The sequence below is a fragment of the Oncorhynchus tshawytscha genome, linkage group LG31 (assembly GCF_018296145.1).
Source record: "Oncorhynchus tshawytscha isolate Ot180627B linkage group LG31, Otsh_v2.0, whole genome shotgun sequence".
Lineage (NCBI taxonomy): Eukaryota > Metazoa > Chordata > Actinopteri > Salmoniformes > Salmonidae > Oncorhynchus > Oncorhynchus tshawytscha.
This window is the reverse complement of record NC_056459.1, coordinates 39,354,103-39,372,681: the sequence shown is the minus strand read 5'-3', so window position 1 is coordinate 39,372,681 and position 18,579 is coordinate 39,354,103. Positions and strand designations below refer to the sequence as shown.

Here is an 18,579-nt window from a genome sequence, read left to right as displayed (position 1 = left end):
AAGGCAAGCAGAACAGAAGAGGTAGCTTATTTGATAGCATCGCATCAGCTCCGTGTTTTCTCTCTAGCTCGACTCGAACGCCTTGAACATCAGCTCCGTTCCATCCAGAAGGTGCTGATTGAAGAATCCTTGCCACCCTGCTGTGCTGTTCATGTGTTCTGGGTTTCTGACGGACCGTTCTGACTTCTTGAGCCGTATTTTTATTGACTGAACTGATAAACATTCGTCATTCTAACATTGATTGGAGTGGACTGGAGTCAGAGACCGACTGGAAATACATTTTGCCCTCACACCATCGTAACGGATGGTGGGAATTGTGCATCTTTTCAGTGTAAGTGCCATTTATTTATTCATCACTCTCTTCTTTGCTTGTCCTTTATGTTGCTGTTTATATTTGGTTGTGGAGAGAAGTAAATATACGATAATCTGGTGAGACTTGCTGTAGCCCTGTTGCGTTATAGCCGTGGTGAAATGTATCGGATACAACAAAGGTGATTGCTGAAGTGGGCAATGGTTCTTTATGAAAATGCTTAGTCAAAAATATTGTCAAAATATGAATATTATATGAATTGAAATAATCTATGATCTAGACTATGGAATTGCGGTTTATATTCATGCGCAACTGGATATGGTATTATTGGAAATAAATGCGCGTAAATAAAGAGAATCTCTGTTGAAACAGACCTGTAAAAATATGACATTGATTTAATCAGCGGGCTTATTATGTTGTAGTTGTCATTTTTCATGTTCATTAGTCATAAGAGACAACCCTGGTGAAATAATTGACTATGTATGCAACGTGGTTCTTTCCGCGCGTAATGGTTTCATACAAAGATGATTTGGGCAGGCAGGTCACCCGTGATAAATCAGTATTCAACATCCATCCTTGTCTTAGGACATCGGGAGATGACGTGAAAATCGGCCACTAGGGGCAACAGTCACCTTCAACTACATTTCAGTTTGCGTGTATGGCATATGGGTTTCAAGCGTCTGCCTCTGGCTCCCATGGTTTTATGTTCGTCTCCAGCAGGATATAAAGTTGTTTTTGATATTTTGGTTTTAAGTCGATCCCAAATCTTAACCGGAACTTTAAAAATTCGGAGTGATTCGGCGTGATCGGGTCTAGTGTGCTGGGGTGATGGAGTCTAGTATATGCTGTTGAATAACAATATTCATGTCAGTATGTAGTATATACAATGTAATGACAATATTCATGTCAGTATGTAGTATATACAATGTAATGACAATATTCATGTCAGTATGTAGTATATACAATGTAATAACAATATACATGTCAGTATGTAGTATATACAATGTAATGACAATATTAATGTCAGTATATAGTATATACAATGTAATAACAATATTGATGTCAGTATGTAGTATATACAATTGAATAATAATATTCATGTCAGTATGTAGTATATACAATTGAATAATAATATTCATGTCAGTTTGAAAGAATGCTTTAATGTCCATGCCTGGCCAGCCTGTCTGCTCTCCCAACACACACACACACACACACACACACACACACACACACACACACACACACACACACACACACACACACACACACACACACACACACACACACACACACACACACACACACACACATACACACACATACACACACACACACACACCAATCTGTCACATCCAATGTCACCCCTTCGGCCTGTGGTAGGCCTGCCACGTCAGCTGACAATCCCCTGGAGTCTGGAGCCCTGAACCCGGTTTATTCAAGGGTCTTAGCAACACACTGTGGTGTCTGTGTTTCTGCTCTCCATAGTTTTGGTCGCTCTTCTTTTAAAGGTTGACATCCGTGGGACTTTGCATGTCATTAGAACACCACCTGGCCCAACCCCCACCAAGGACCAGTCACATCTCCTCAATCCATCCTGATGTTTTTACTCTCAACCCACTGAGACTTTGTCCCACAAATCCTCACGTGACCCCCCAAAAAAAAATAAATCCAAGTTGAAGTTGAAATGGGATTTATTTTAGGAGGCAGTGGTTGTATTGGTAGTGGTGGGGTAGCCTAGAGTTTTGGCAAAAGTTTAACATTGAAATTAAAGGGTTTGGTTGATATTTTCTCAATAGCTATGGGAACTTGGTCTCCGCGGCAGTCAGCATGTCTCCTGTGAAAGGAAAGAAAGAAAAACACTGGGCTAGCTGCTGGGGTGATGGGGTCTAGGCTGCTGGGGTGATGGGGTGATGGGGTCTAGGCTGCTGGGGTGATGGGGTCTAGGCTGCTGGGGTGATGGGGAGGCTGCTGGGGTGATGGGGTGATGGGGTCTAGGCTGCTGGGGTGATGGGGTGGGGTCTAGGCTGCTGGGGTGATGGGGTGATGGGGTGATGGGGTCTAGGCTGCTGGGGTGATGGGGTGATGGGGTGATGGGGTCTAGGCTGCTGGGGTGATGGGGTGATGGGGTCTAGGCTGATGGGGTGATGGGGTCTAGGCTGCTGGGGTGATGGGGTGATGGGGTCTAGGCTGCTGGGGTGATGGGGTGATGGGGTCCAGGCTGCTGGGGTGATGGGGTGATGGGGTCTAGGCTGCTGGGGTGATGGGGTTGGGGTGATGGGGTGATGGGGTCTAGGCTGCTGGGGTGATGGGGTCTAGGCTGCTGGGGTGATGGGGTCTAGGCTGCTGGGGTGATGGGGTGATGGGGTCTAGGCTGCTGGGGTGATGGGGTGATGGGGTCTAGGCTGCTGGGGTGATGGGGTGATGGGGTGATGGGGTCTAGGCTGCTGGGGTGATGGGGTGATGGGGTGATGGGGTCTAGGCTGCTGGGGTGATGGGGTGATGGGGTCTAGGCTGATGGGGTGATGGGGTCTAGGCTGCTGGGGTGATGGGGTGATGGGGTCTAGGCTGCTGGGGTGATGGGGTGATGGGGTCCAGGCTGCTGGGGTGATGGGGTGATGGGGTCTAGGCTGCTGGGGTGATGGGGTTGGGGTGATGGGGTGATGGGGTCTAGGCTGCTGGGGTGATGGGGAGGCTGCTGGGGTGATGGGGTCTAGGCTGCTGGGGTGATGGGGTGATGGGGTCTAGGCTGCTGGGGTGATGGGGTGATGGGGTCTAGGCTGCTGGGGTGATGGGGTGATGGGGTCTAGGCTTGGGGTGATGGGGTGATGGGGTCTAGGCTGATGGGGTGATGGGGTGATGGGGTCTCGGCTGCTGGGGTGATGGGGTGATGGGTCTAGGCTGCTGGGGTGATGGGGTGATGGGGTGATGGGGTCTAGGCTGCTGGGGTGATGGGGTGATGGGTCTAGGCTGCTGGGGTGATGGGGTGATGGGGTCTAGGCTGCTGGGGTGATGGGGTCTAGGCTGCTGGGGTGATGGGGTCTAGGGCTGGGGTGATGGGGTGATGGGGTCTAGGCTGCTGGGGTGATGGGGTCTAGGCTGCTGGGGTGATGGGGTGATGGGTCTAGGCTGCTGGGGTGATGGGGTGATGGGGTCTAGGCTGCTGGGGTGATGGGGTCTAGGCTGCTGGGGTGATGGGGTTGGGGTGATGGGGTGATGGGTCTAGTCTACTGGGGTGATGGGGTCTAGTCTACTGGGGTGATGGGGTTGGGGTGATGGGGTGATGGGTCTAGTCTACTGGGGTGATGGGGTTGGGGTGATGGGGTCTAGTCTACTGGGGTGATGGGGTCTAGGCTGCTGGGGTGATGGGGTTGGGGTGATGGGGTGATGGGTCTAGTCTACTGGGGTGATGGGGTTGGGGTGATGGGGTTGGGGTGATGGGGCCTAGTCTACTGGGGTGATGGGGTCTGGGCTGCTGGGGTGATGGGGTCTAGTCTACTGGGGTGATGGGGTCTAGGCTGCTGGGGTGATGGGGTCTGGGCTGCTGGGGTGATGGGTTCTAGGCTACTGGGGTGATGGGGTCTAGTCTACTGGGGTGATGGGGTCTGGGCTGCTGGGGTGATGGGTTCTAGGCTACTGGGGTGATGGGGTCTAGTCTACTGGGGTGATGGGTCTAGGCTGCTGGGGTGATGGGATCTAGTCTACTGGGGTGATGGGGTCTAGTCTACTGGGGTGATGGGGTCTAGGCTGCTGGGGTGATGGGGTCTAGTCTACTGGGGTGATGGGTCTAGGCTGCTGGGGTGATGGGTCTAGGCTGCTGAGGTGATGGGGTCTAGTCTACTGGGGTGATGGGGTCTAGTCTACTGGGGTGATGGGGTCTAGTCTACTGGGGCGATGAGGTCTAGTCTACTGGGGTGATGGGGTTTAGTCTGCTGGGGTGATGGAGTCTAGTCTACTGGGGTGATGGGGTCTAGTCTGCTGGGGTGATGGGGTCTAGTCTACTGGGGTGATGGGGTCTAGCCTGCTGGGGTGATGGGGTCTAGTCTACTGGGGTGATGGGGTCTAGTCTACTGGGGTGATGGGGTCTAGGCTGCTGGGGTGATGGGGTCTAGTCTGCTGGGGTGATGGGGTCTAGTCTCCTGTGGTGATGGGGTCTAGGCTGCTGGGGTGATGGGGTCTAGTCTGCTGGGGTGATGGAGTCTAGTCTCCTGGGGTTATGGGGTCTAGGTTGATGGGGTGATGGGGTCTAGTCTGCTGGGGTGATGGGGTTTAGTCTACTGGGGTGATGGGGTCTAGGCTACTGGGGTGATGGGGTCTAGTCTACTGGGGTGATGGGGTCTAGGGTGATGGGGTCTAGTCTACTGGGGTGATGGGGTCTAGGCTGCTGGAGTGATGGGGTGATGGGGTCTAGGCTGCTGGGGTGATGGGGTGATGGGGTCTAGGCTGATGGGGTGATGGGGTGATGGGGTCTCGGATGCTGGGGTGATGGGGTGATGGGTCTAGGCTGCTGGGGTGATGGGGTGATGGGGTGATGGGGTCTAGGCTGCTGGGGTGATGGGGTGATGGGGTCTAGGCTGCTGGGGTGATGGGGTCTAGGCTGCTGGGGTGATGGGGTTGGGGTGATGGGGTGATGGGTCTAGTCTACTGGGGTGATGGGGTCTAGTCTACTGGGGTGATGGGGTTGGGGTGATGGGGTGATGGGTCTAGTCTACTGGGGTGATGGGGTTGGGGTGATGGGGTCTAGTCTACTGGGGTGATGGGGTCTAGGCTGCTGGGGTGATGGGGTTGGGGTGATGGGGTGATGGGTCTAGTCTACTGGGGTGATGGGGTTGGGGTGATGGGGTTGGGGTGATGGGGTCTAGTCTACTGGGGTGATGGGGTCTGGGCTGCTGGGGTGATGGGGTCTAGTCTACTGGGGTGATGGGGTCTAGGCTGCTGGGGTGATGGGGTCTGGGCTGCTGGGGTGATGGGTTCTAGGCTACTGGGGTGATGGGGTCTAGTCTACTGGGGTGATGGGGTCTGGGCTGCTGGGGTGATGGGTTCTAGGCTACTGGGGTGATGGGGTCTAGTCTACTGGGGTGATGGGTCTAGGCTGCTGGGGTGATGGGATCTAGTCTACTGGGGTGATGGGGTCTAGTCTACTGGGGTGATGGGGTCTAGGCTGCTGGGGTGATGGGGTCTAGTCTACTGGGGTGATGGGTCTAGGCTGCTGGGGTGATGGGTCTAGGCTGCTGAGGTGATGGGGTCTAGTCTACTGGGGTGATGAGGTCTAGTCTACTGGGGTGATGGGGTCTAGGCTGCTGGGGTGATGGGGTCTAGTCTGCTGGGGTGATGGGGTCTAGTCTCCTGTGGTGATGGGGTCTAGGCTGCTGGGGTGATGGGGTCTAGTCTGCTGGGGTGATGGGGTCTAGTCTCCTGGGGTTATGGGGTCTAGGTTGATGGGGTGATGGGGTCTAGTCTGCTGGGGTGATGGGGTTTAGTCTACTGGGGTGATGGGGTCTAGGCTACTGGGGTGATGGGGTCTAGGGTGATGGGGTCTAGTCTACTGGGATGATGGGATCTAGGCTGCTGGAGTGATGGGGTCTAGTCTACTGGGGTGATGGGGTCTAGTCTGCTGGGCTGATGGGGTCTAGTCTACTGGGGTGATGGGGTCTAGTCTACTGGGGTGATGGGGTCTAGGTTGATGGGGTGATGGGGTCTAGTCTGCTGGGGTGATGGGGTTTAGTCTACTCGGGTGATGGGGTCTAGGCTACTGGGGTGATGGGGTCTAGTCTACTGGGGTGATGGGGTCTAGGGTGATGGGGTCTAGTCTACTGGGGAGATGGGGTCTAGGCTGCTGGGGTGATGGGGTCTAGTCTACTGGGGTGATGGGGTCTAGTCTCCTGGGGTGATGGGTCTATTCTACTGGGGTGATGTGGTCTAGTCTACTGGGGCGATGGGGTCTAGTCTACTGGGGCGATGGGGTCTAGTCTACTGGGGTGATGGGGTCTAGTCTCCTGGGGCGATGGGGTCTAGTCTACTGGGGCGATGGGGTCTAGTCTACTGGGGTGATGGGGTCTAGGGTGATGGGGTGATGGTGTCTAGTCTACTGGGGTGATGGGGTCTAGTCTACTGGGGTGATGGGGTCTAGTCTACTGGGGTGATGGGGTCTAGTCTACTGGGGTGATGGGGTCTAGTCTACTGGGGCGATGGGGTCTAGTCTACTGGGGTGATGGGGTCTAGTCTCCTGGGGCGATGGGGTCTAGTCTACTTGGGCGATGGGGTCTAGTCTACTGGGGCGATGGGGTCTAGTCTACTGGGGTGATGGGGTCTAGTCTACTGGGGTGATGTGGTCTAGTCTACTGGGGTGATGGGGTCTAGTCTACTGGGGTGATGGGGTCTAGTCTACTGGGGTGATGGGGTCTAGCCTGCTGGGGTGATGGGGTCTAGTCTACTGGGGTGATGGGGTCTAGTCTACTGGGGTGATGGGGTCTAGTCTACTGGGGTGATGGGGTCTAGTCTACTGGGGTGATGGGGTCTAGCCTGCTGGGGTGATGGGGTCTAGTCTACTGGGGTGATGGGGTCTAGTCTGGTGATGGGGTGATGGGGTCTAGTCTACTGGGGTGATGGGGTCTAGCCTGCTGGGGTGATGGGGTCTAGTCTACTGGGGTGATGGGGTCTAGACTGGGGTGATGGGGGTCTACTGGGGTGATGGGGTCTAGGCTACTGGGGTGATGGGGTCTAGGGTGATGGGGTCTAGTCTACTGGGGTGATGGGGTCTAGGCTGCTGGAGTGATGGGGTCTAGTCTACTGGGGTGATGGGGTCTAGTCTGCTGGGCTGATGGGGTCTAGTCTACTGGGGTGATGGGGTCTAGTCTACTGGGGTGATGGGGTCTAGGTTGATGGGGTGATGGGGTCTAGTCTGCTGGGGTGATGGGGTTTAGTCTACTCGGGTGATGGGGTCTAGGCTACTGGGGTGATGGGGTCTAGTCTACTGGGGTGATGGGGTCTAGGGTGATGGGGTCTAGTCTACTGGGGAGATGGGGTCTAGGCTGCTGGGGTGATGGGGTCTAGTCTACTGGGGTGATGGGGTCTAGTCTCCTGGGGTGATGGGTCTATTCTACTGGGGTGATGTGGTCTAGTCTACTGGGGCGATGGGGTCTAGTCTACTGGGGCGATGGGGTCTAGTCTACTGGGGTGATGGGGTCTAGGGTGATGGGGTCTAGTCTACTGGGGTGATGGGGTCTAGGCTGCTGGGGTGATGGTGTCTAGTCTACTGGGGTGATGGGGTCTAGTCTACTGGGGTGATGGGGTCTAGTCTACTGGGGTGATGGGGTCTAGTCTACTGGGGCGATGGGGTCTAGTCTACTGGGGCGATGGGGTCTAGTCTACTGGGGTGATGGGGTCTAGTCTGCTGGGGTGATGGGGTTTAGTCTACTGGGGTGATGGGGTCTAGGACTGGGGTGATGGGGTCTAGGGTGATGGGGTCTAGTCTACTGGGGTGATGGGGTCTAGGCTGCTGGAGTGATGGGGTCTAGTCTACTGGGGTGATGGGGTCTAGTCTGCTGGGCTGATGGGGTCTAGTCTACTGGGGTGATGGGGTCTAGTCTACTGGGGTGATGGGGTCTAGGTTGATGGGGTGATGGGGTCTAGTCTGCTGGGGTGATGGGGTTTAGTCTACTCGGGTGATGGGGTCTAGGCTACTGGGGTGATGGGGTCTAGTCTACTGGGGTGATGGGGTCTAGGGTGATGGGGTCTAGTCTACTGGGGAGATGGGGTCTAGGCTGCTGGGGTGATGGGGTCTGGTCTACTGGGGTGATGGGGTCTAGTCTCCTGGGGTGATGGGTCTATTCTACTGGGGTGATGTGGTCTAGTCTACTGGGGCGATGGGGTCTAGTCTACTGGGGTGATGGGGTCTAGTCTACTGGGGTGATGGGGTCTAGTCTCCTGGGGCGATGGGGTCTAGTCTACTGGGGCGATGGGGTCTAGTCTACTGGGGTGATGGGGTCTAGGGTGATGGGGTCTAGTCTACTGGGGTGATGGGGTCTAGGCTGCTGGGGTGATGGTGTCTAGTCTACTGGGGTGATGGGGTCTAGTCTACTGGGGTGATGGGGTCTAGTCTACTGGGGTGATGGGGTCTAGTCTACTGGGGCGATGGGGTCTAGTCTACTGGGGCGATGGGGTCTAGTCTACTGGGGTGATGGGGTCTAGTCTCCTGGGGCGATGGGGTCTAGTCTACTTGGGCGATGGGGTCTAGTCTACTGGGGCGATGGGGTCTAGTCTACTGGGGTGATGGGGTCTAGTCTACTGGGGTGATGGGGTCTAGTCTACTGGGGTGATGTGGTCTAGTCTACTGGGGTGATGGGGTCTAGTCTACTGGGGTGATGGGGTCTAGTCTACTGGGGTGATGGGGTCTAGCCTGCTGGGGTGATGGGGTCTAGTCTACTGGGGTGATGGGGTCTAGTCTACTGGGGTGATGGGGTCTAGTCTACTGTGGTGATGGGGTCTAGTCTACTGGGGTGATGGGGTCTAGCCTGCTGGGGTGATGGGGTCTAGTCTACTGGGGTGATGGGGTCTAGTCTACTGGGGTGATGGGGTCTAGTCTACTGGGGTGATGGGGTCTAGTCTACTGGGGTGATGGGGTCTAGTCTACTGGGGTGATGTGGTCTAGTCTACTGGGGTGATGGGGTCTAGTCTACTGGGGTGATGGGGTCTAGTCTACTGGGGTGATGGGGTCTAGCCTGCTGGGGTGATGGGGTCTAGTCTACTGGGGTGATGGGGTCTAGTCTACTGGGGTGATGGGGTCTAGTCTACTGGGGTGATGGGGTCTAGTCTACTGGGGTGATGGGGTCTAGCCTGCTGGGGTGATGGGGTCTAGTCTACTGGGGTGATGGGGTCTAGTCTACTGGGGTGATGGGGTCTAGTCTACTGGGGTGATGGGGTCTAGTCTACTGGGGTGATGGGGTCTAGTCTACTGGGGTGATGGGGTCTAGTCTACTGGGGTGATGGGGTCTAGTCTACTGGGGTGATGGGGTCTAGCCTGCTGGGGTGATGGGGTCTAGTCTACTGGGGTGATGGGGTCTAGTCTACTGGGGTGATGGGGTCTAGTCTACTGGGGTGATGGGGTCTAGTCTACTGGGGTGATGGGGTCTAGTCTACTGGGGTGATGGGGTCTAGTCTACTGGGGTGATGGGGTCTAGAAGAAATTCCCTTACATTGATGATTTTTTTTCTAAACCAATCAGTTTCCACGTTGATTCAATGGTATAACACGTTTCTGGTTGAAATGACATGGAAACAACGTTCATTCAACGTTCAGTGTTTGCCCAGTAGGTAACTAGACTGCTAACTGCTGATTAACTACTGAAAACACCACCAAGAATTGAATTTAGTTGAACTACCACCAAGCTACTGCAACGTTCGTCGGTGGAAGGAAGAGTGGACCAAAGCACAGCGTGGAAAGTGTTCAAGATATTTATGTACAAGAAACACTCAAACAAAAATAACAAAATCCAAAAAACGAAAGCAAACAGTTCCGTCAGGCACAGACACTAAACAGGAAATAACACCCCACAAACCCCAAACGGAAAATCACAACTTATATATGATCCCCAATCAGAGACAACGATAGACAGCTGCCTCTGATTGGGAACCACACTCAGCAAAAACAACAAAGAAATATAAAACATAGATTTTCCCACCCGCGTCACACCCTGACCTAACCAAACATAGAGAATAAATAAGGATCTCTAAGGTCAGAGCGTGACAAACATGTAGTTAAATTACTAGTTGAACTACCACCAAGCTACAGCAGCATGTAGTTAAATTACTAGTTGAACTACCACCAAGCTACAGCAGCATGTAGTTAAATTACTAGTTGAACTACCACCAAGCTACAGCAGCATGTAGTTAAATTACTAGTTGAACTACCACCAAGCTACAGCAGCATGTAGTTAAATTACTAGTTGAACTACCACCAAGCTACAGCAGCATGTAGTTAAATTACTAGTTGAACTACCACCAAGCTACAGCAGCATGTAGTTAAATTACTAGTTGAACTACCACCAAGCTACAGCAGCATGTAGTTAAATTACTAGTTGAACTACCACCAAGCTACAGCAAGATTTAGTTCACTGCTCCCTAATACTTTTAGCTAGCTGTGATAATACTTATTCCTATGATTGGGGAAATCAATAAATGTTCATCATTTGATTGTTCTGACTGGTCGGACTGTACGCCAGACACACAACTTGAAACTGTCTTTTTCATTACCACTCAGCTTGTGTTTGAAGAGAAAAACATAGAAACAGTGAGAATGACATGTATCTCATCCTGGAATATCCAAGGCCTGAGGTCATCTGTCTTTGGCCTAAAGAGCAGGAACCTGGACTTCATCAAATAAATCGTGAATACAGACATTGTCATCCTACAAGAAACATGTTATAGAGGACACGGACCCACTGGTTGCCCTCTAGGTTACAGAGAGCTGGTAGTCCCATCCACCACACTACCAGGTGTGAAACAGGGAAGAGACTCAGGGGGTATGCTAATTTGGTACAGAGCAGATCTAACTCACTCCATTAAATTAATCAAAACAGGAACATTTTACATCTGGCTAGAAATTCAAAGGAAATTAAAAATGAAGAATGAATGCAAAAACCTGAGAAAGAAATTGAGAAATCTGTCCAACCAAAAACATTGAGACCCAGAAAACCTGAGTCTACTCCTTCACTATGGTGAATCACTAAAACAATACGGAAATACACTACGGAAAAAGAAGGAACAGCACGTCAGATATCAGCTCAACACTTCTGGGATAATTGCAAAACGTGAAACAAACAACAACACGAAGAGTTATATATCCAAAATGGAGATGTATGGGTAAACCACTTCTCCAATCTTTTTGGCTCTACAACAAAGAACAAACAGCAAAAACATATACATGATCAAATACAAATCTTAGGATCAAATATTAAATACTACCAGAACCCACTGGGTTCTCTAATTACCTTGAATGAACTACAGGACAAAACACAAACCCTCCAACCCAACAAGGCCTGTGGTGTTGATGGTACTGTATCCTCAATGAAATGATTAAAATATACAGACCACAAATTCCAATGGGCTATATGTACTAAAACTCTTTAACATCATCCTCAGCTCTGGCATCCTTCCCAATATTTGGAACCATGGACTGATCACCCCAATCCACAAAAGTGGAGACACATTTGACCCCAATAACTACTGTGGGATATGCGTCAACAGCAACCTTGGGAAAATCCTCTGCACTATTATTAATAGCATACTTGTACATTTCCTTAATGAAAACAATGTACAAATTGGCTTTTTACCAAATTATCGTACGACAGACCACGTGTTCACCCTGCACACCCTGATAGACAAATAAACAAACCGAAACAAAGGCAAAGTCTTCTCATGCTTTGTTGATTTCAAAAAAGCCTTTGACTCAATTTGGCATGAGGGTCTGCTATACAAATGGATGGAAAGTGGTGTTGGGGGAAAAACATACAACATTATAAAATCCATCTACACAAACAACAAGTGTGCAGTTAAAATAAGCAAAAACACACACATTTCTTCCCACAGGGCCGTGGGTTGAGACAGGGATGCAGCTTAAGCCCCACCCTCTTCAACATATATATCAATGAATTGGCACGGGCACTAGAAAAGTCTGCAGCACCTGGCCTCACCCTGCTAGAATCTGAAGTCAAATGTCTACTGTTTGCTGATGATCTGGTGCTTCTGTCACCAACCAAGGAGGGCCTACAGCAGCATCTAGATCTTCTGCACAGATTCTGCCAGACCTGGGCCCTGGCAGTAAATATCAGTAAGACCAAAATAATGGTGTTGCAAAAAAGGTCCAGTCGCCAGGACCACATAAACAAATTCCATCTAGACACCGTTGCTCTAGAGCACACAAAAAACTATACATAGGTGTTTTTTATACTGATAACAAGTTCAAACAGGTGCCATTAATACAGGTAATGAGTGGAGGACAGAGGAGCCTCTTAAAGAAGAAGTTACAGGTCTGTGAGAGCCAGAAATCTTGCTTGTTGGTAGGTGACCAAATACTTATTTTCCACCATAATTTGCAAATAAATGCATTAAAAATCCTACAATGTGATTATCTGGATTTTTTTCCCTCATTTTGTCTGTCATAGTTGAAGTGTACCTATGATGAAAATTACAGGCCTCTCTCATATTTTTAAGTGGGAGAACTTGCACAATTGGTGGCTGACTAAATACTTTTTTGCCCCACTGTAAAACATTGGCCTGAACATCAGCACCACAGGTAACTTCCACAAAGCTGTGAACAATCTGAGAGACAAGGCAAGAAGGGCATTCTATGTCATCAAAAGGAACATAAAATTCGACATACCAATTAGGATCTGGCTAAAAATACTTGAATCAGTTATATAACCCATTGCCCATTCATGGTTGTGAGGTCTGGGATCCGCTCACCAACCAACAATTCACAAAATGGGACAAACACCAAATTGAGACTCTGCACGCAGAATTCTGCTGAAATATCCTCTGTGTGCAACGTAAAACATCAAATAATGCATGCAGAGCAGAATTAGACCGAGACTCGCTGGCTGGTCTGGCTGACTGGTCTTACTGGCTGACTGGTTGGACTTACCGGTTGGTCTGGCTGGCTGGACTTACTGGCTGGCTGGCTGGCTAGACTTGCTGACTGGATTGGCTGGCTGGACTTACTGGCTGTTCCGGCTGGCTGGACATACTGGCTGGTTTGGCTGGACTTAATGGCTGGCTGGACTTACTGGCTGGCTGGACTTATTGGCTGGTCCGGCTGGCTGGACTTACTGGCTGGTTTGGCTGGACTTAATGGCTGGCTGGACTTACTGGCTGGCTGGACTTACTGGCTGACTGGACTTACTGGCTTGCTGGCTGGCTAGACTTGCTGACTGGATTGGCTGGCTGGACTTACTGGCTGGTCCGGCTGGCTGGACTTACTGGCTGGATTGGCTGGACTTAATGGCTGGCTGGACTTAATGGCTGGCTGGACTTACTGGCTGACTGGTTGGACTTACCGGTTGGTCTGGCTGGCTGAAATGACTGGCTGGCTGGCTAGCCTTGCTGACTGGTTTGGCTGGCTGGACTTAATGGCTGGTCCGGCTGGTCTGGCTGGCTGGACTTATTGGCTGGCTGGCTAGACTTGCTGACTGATTTGGCTGGCTGGACTTACTGGCTGGTCTGGCTGGACTTACTGGCAGGTCTGGCTAGCTGGACTTACTGGCTGGTCTGGCTGGCTGGACTTATTGGCTGGCTGGCTAGACTTGCTGACTGATTTGGCTGGCTGGACTTACTGGCTGGTCTGGCTGGACTTACTGGCAGGTCTGGCTAGCTGGACTTACTGGCTGGTCTGGCTGGCTGGGCTTAATGGCTGGTCTGGCTTGCCTTACTGGCTGGTCTGTTTGGCCTGCTGTGATTCTGACTGGTTGGACTTACCGGTTGGTCTGGCTGGCTGGACTTACTGGCTGGCTGGCTGGCTAGACTTGCTGACTGGATTGGCTGGCTGGACTTACTGGCTGTTCTGGCTGGCTGGACATACTGGCTGGTTTGGCTGGACTTAATGGCTGGCTGGACTTACTGGCTGGCTGGACTTACTGGCTGGTCCGGCTGGCTGGACTTACTGGCTGGTTTGGCTGGACTTAATGGCTGGCTGGACTTACTGGCTGGCTGGACTTACTGGCTGACTGGACTTACTGGCTGGCTGGCTGGCTAGACTTGCTGACTGGATTGGCTGGCTGGACTTACTGGCTGGTCTGGCTGGCTGGACTTACTGGCTGGATTGGCTGGACTTAATGGCTGGCTGGACTTAATGGCTGGCTGGACTTACTGGCTGACTGGTTGGACTTACCGGTTGGTCTGGCTGGCTGAAATGACTGGCTGGCTGGCTAGCCTTGCTGACTGGTTTGGCTGGCTGGACTTAATGGCTGGTCCGGCTGGTCTGGCTGGCTGGACTTATTGGCTGGCTGGCTAGACTTGCTGACTGATTTGGCTGGCTGGACAGAATGGTGGACTGTTGGATAGATAGTAGACAGAGTGGTGTACTGTTGGATAAATAGGAGACAGAATAGTGTACAGTTGGATAGATAGGAGACAGAATGGTGTGGTGTTGGATAGATAGGAGACAGAATGGTGTACAGTTGGATAGATAGGAGACAGAATGGTGTGGTGTTGGATAGATAGGAGACAGAATGGTGTGGTGTTGGATAGATAGGAGACAGAATGGTGTACAGTTGGATAGATAGGAGACAGAATGGTGTACAGTTGGATAGATAGGAGACAGAATGGTGTGGTGTTGGATAGATAGGAGACAGAATGGTGTACAGTTGGATAGATAGGAGACAGAATGGTGTACAGTTGGATAGATAGGAGACAGAAGACAGAATGACAGAATGGTGTACAGTTGGATAGATAGGAGACAGAATGGTGTACAGTTGAATAGATAGGAGACAGAATGGTGTACAGTTGGATAGATAGGAGACAGAAGACATAGATAGGAGACAGAATGGTGTACAGTTGGATAGATAGGAGACAGAAGAATGGTGTACAGTTGAATAGATAGGAGACAGAATGGTGTAGGAGACAGAAGTTGGATAGATAGGAGACAGAATGGTGTACAGTTGGATAGATAGGAGACAGAATGGTGTACAGTTGGATAGATAGGAGACAGAATGGTGTACAGTTGGATAGATAGTAGACAGAGTGGTGTACTGTTGGATAAATAGGAGACAGAATAGTGTACAGTTGGATAGATAGGAGACAGAATGGTGTGGTGTTGGATAGATAGGAGACAGAATGGTGTACAGTTGGATAGATAGGAGACATAATGGTGTACAGTTGGATAGATAGGAGACAGAATGGTGTGGTGTTGGATAGATAGGGGACAGAATGGTGTACAGTTGGATAGATAGGAGACAGAATGGTGTACAGTTGGATAGATAGTAGACAGAGTGGTGTACTGTTGGATAAATAGGAGACAGAATAGTGTACAGTTGGATAGATAGGAGACAGAATGGTGTGGTGTTGGATAGATAGGAGACAGAATGGTGTACAGTTGGATAGATAGGAGACAGAATGGTGTACAGTTGGATAGATAGGAGACAGAATGGTGTACAGTTGGATAGATAGGAGACAGAATGGTGTACAGTTGGATAGATAGGAGACAGAATGGTGTACAGTTGGATAGATAGGAGACAGAATGGTGTACAGTTGGATAGATAGGAGACAGAATGGTGTACAGTTGGATAGATAGGAGACAGAATGGTGTACAGTTGGATAGATAGGAGACAGAATGGTGTGGTGTTGGATAGATAGGAGACAGAATGGTGTGGTGTTGGATAGATAGGAGACAGAATGGTGTGGTGTTGGATAGATATTTTACATCTTTAGTGGAAATATGCAGTATTACAATGACAAATATCTCTACATTATACACATTTTTATTTACATTTATTGTATTTATTTTATTATTATTAAAAAATATATATATATATATACCACAATCAAATAGGCACATTTTACATACAATAAAAACATTGGTACTAATTTAACAGAGAAATGTTGGAAATAAAAACATAAATAAATAATAGAAAATCAAATTCAAGAAAGAAATCAACAAAACAAATAACCAAAGTGTCAACGATCAGATTATTATTATTATTATTCTAAAAACAGGGCTCTTTTAGATTGAACTGAACATAGCCAGGGCCAGATTCAGAAGTCCCAGGGGATTTTTAAACGTTGTAGCGTAGGCATAGCGGTAACTGCCAGTATAAAGACAATACTAGAGTAAACAAGTCCTTCATTTTGGTCCATACCTGGATGCGCTTGTGATCAAACTTAATCCCCAGTTATTTTTTATAAACTATTGGTCCTCTGTGGCTAAATTATGCTCTCTGGTGTGATTTGAATATTGCAAGCAGGCTCCTGTGGTTGGATAATTAAAAACATATATTTCAAAAGGACTTTGCCTCTTGGACCCGCTATGGGCTTGGGTCCAGCTTGGGTCTGATTGGGTCTGCTTGGGTCCAGCTTGGGTCTGATTGGGTCTGCTTGGGTCCAGCTTGGGTCTGATTGGGTCTGCTTGGGTCCAGCTTGGGTCTGATTGGGTCTGCTTGGGTCCAGCTTGGGTCTGATTGGGTCTGCTTGGGTCCAGCTTGGGTCTGATTGGGTCTGCTTGGGTCCAGCTTGGGTCTGATTGGGTGTGCTTGGGTCCAGCTTGGGTCTGATTGGGTCTGCTTGGGTCAAGCTCGTGTCTGATTGGTCACATGTATTTTTTATTTACTTTTTACATTTTTTATAAATCAGTTAGCCAATCAAGGCAGGGCCCCCCGGTTCCCCACGTGGGCCCCCTACCTAGTCTCAGAGCGGCAACAGGCAGCAGCAGGCTGTCTACACCACAGGAGGCTGGTGGCACCTTCATTGGGGAGGACGGGTTCGTGGTCACGGCTGGAGCAGAATCAGTGGAATGGTATCAAATACATCCAACACATGTTTTGAATAGTTTCATCTCAGTTCTCCGGAGATTATTTGGTGCTTCCTTTTGGATATTTAGGATAATTCTGTTTGCACATTTCCTGTTGGGTATTTCTCCCAGCGCTTATAATTGTAATTACAGGTCGGATGCCAGACCTCACCTCCATGTAGTGCATTTGGTAAAATGACTCTATAGAATATTTTGCACAATATTTGGATTGGAATGTGTCTTTTTGAGAATTGTCATTTTATGGAGTAAAATGTTTTGCAGGATTTTCCTTCTAGTTCATTCACTGCCAGATCAAATCCACCAGAGGTTCTGGTTGTTAGTCCCAGGACAACCATGGTATTTCCTGTCCCAGGTAGTTGGTTCAACCATGGTATTTCCTGTCCCAGGTAGTTGGTTCAACCATGGTATTTCCTGTCCCAGGTAGTTGGTTCAACCATGGTATTTCCTGTCCCAGGTAGTTGGTTCAACCTTGGTATTTCCTGTCCCAGGTAGTTGGTTCAACCATGGTATTTCCTGTCCCAGGTAGTTGGTTCAACCATGGTATTTCCTGTCCCAGGTAGTTGGTTCAACCTTGGTATTTCCTGTCCCAGGTAGTTGGTTCAACCATGGTATTTCCTGTCCCAGGTAGTTGGTTCAACCATGGTATTTCCTGTCCCAGGTAGTTGGTTCAACCATGGTATTTCCTGTCCCAGGAAGTTGGTTCAACCATGGTATTTCCTGTCCCAGGTAGTTGGTTCAACCATGGTATTTCCTGTCCCAGGTAGTTGGTTCAACCATGGTATTTCCTGTCCCAGGTAGTTGGTTCAACCATGGTATTTCCTGTTCCAGGTAGTTGGTTCAACCTTGGTATTTCCTGTCCCAGGTAGTTGGTTCAACCATGGAATTTCCTCATTTGAAGGAATGTCTGCTGCTCTTATTCCTTCCCTTTTTCTGCTAAATCATGACCTTGGTTTTCTGAAAGTTGATGTTGATTGTCCAGTTGATGTTGTATTCCTATAGAAGGTTGGTGACAGTAGGTCATCTGATCTGTTGGGGACAGTAGGTCATCTGATCTGTTGTCGGCAGTAGGTCATCTGGGTAGACCTTGATCTGTTGGTGACAGTAGGTCATCTGGGTAGACCTTGATCTGTTGGGGACAGTAGGTCATCTGATCTGTTGGTGGCAGTAGGTCATCTGATCTGTTTGGGACAGTAGGTCATCTGATCTGTTGGTGACAGTAGGTCATCTGGGTAGACCCTGATCTGTTGGTGACAGTAGGTCATCTGGGTAGACCCTGATCTGTTGGGGACAGTAGGTCATCTGATCTGTTGGGGACAGTAGGGCATCTGATCTGTTGGGGACAGTAGGTCATCTGGGTAGACCCTGATCTGTTGGTGGCAGTAGGTCATCTGGGTAGACCTTGACCTGTTGGGGACAGTAGGTCATCTGATCTGTTGGTGACAGTAGGTCATCTGATCTGTTGGTGGCAGTAGGTCATCTCATCTGTTGGTGACAGTAGGCCATCTGGGTAGACCTTGATCTGCTGGGGACAGTAGGTCAAGGTCATCTGATCTGTTGGTGACCGTAGGCCATCTGGTTAGACCTTGATCTGCTGGGGACAGTAGGTCAAGGTAATCTGATCTGTTGGGGACAGTAGGTCATATGGGTAGAGCAGGAATCCAGGGGCTGCAGAGTCCAGGGGCTGCAGATTGGTCCAACAACACTGCTAGTGTCCCCCTCTCTCTCTGCTGAAGCTCCACCTTCACTACACACAGCTC

The 18,579-nt window shown here is 50.0% G+C and overlaps 1 protein-coding gene across 1 annotated transcript in view; it reads left to right on the top strand.

Moving 5' to 3' along the window:
• The first annotated feature begins 221 nt into the window (after positions 1-221).
• The window catches only part of LOC112251674 (protein CBFA2T1-like), a 146,382-nt gene continuing 128,024 nt past the window's right edge, over positions 222-18,579 (top strand). The window contains 1 exon segment of the mRNA XM_042310313.1: positions 222-331. The gene's annotated coding sequence lies outside the window, so the exon portion shown is untranslated.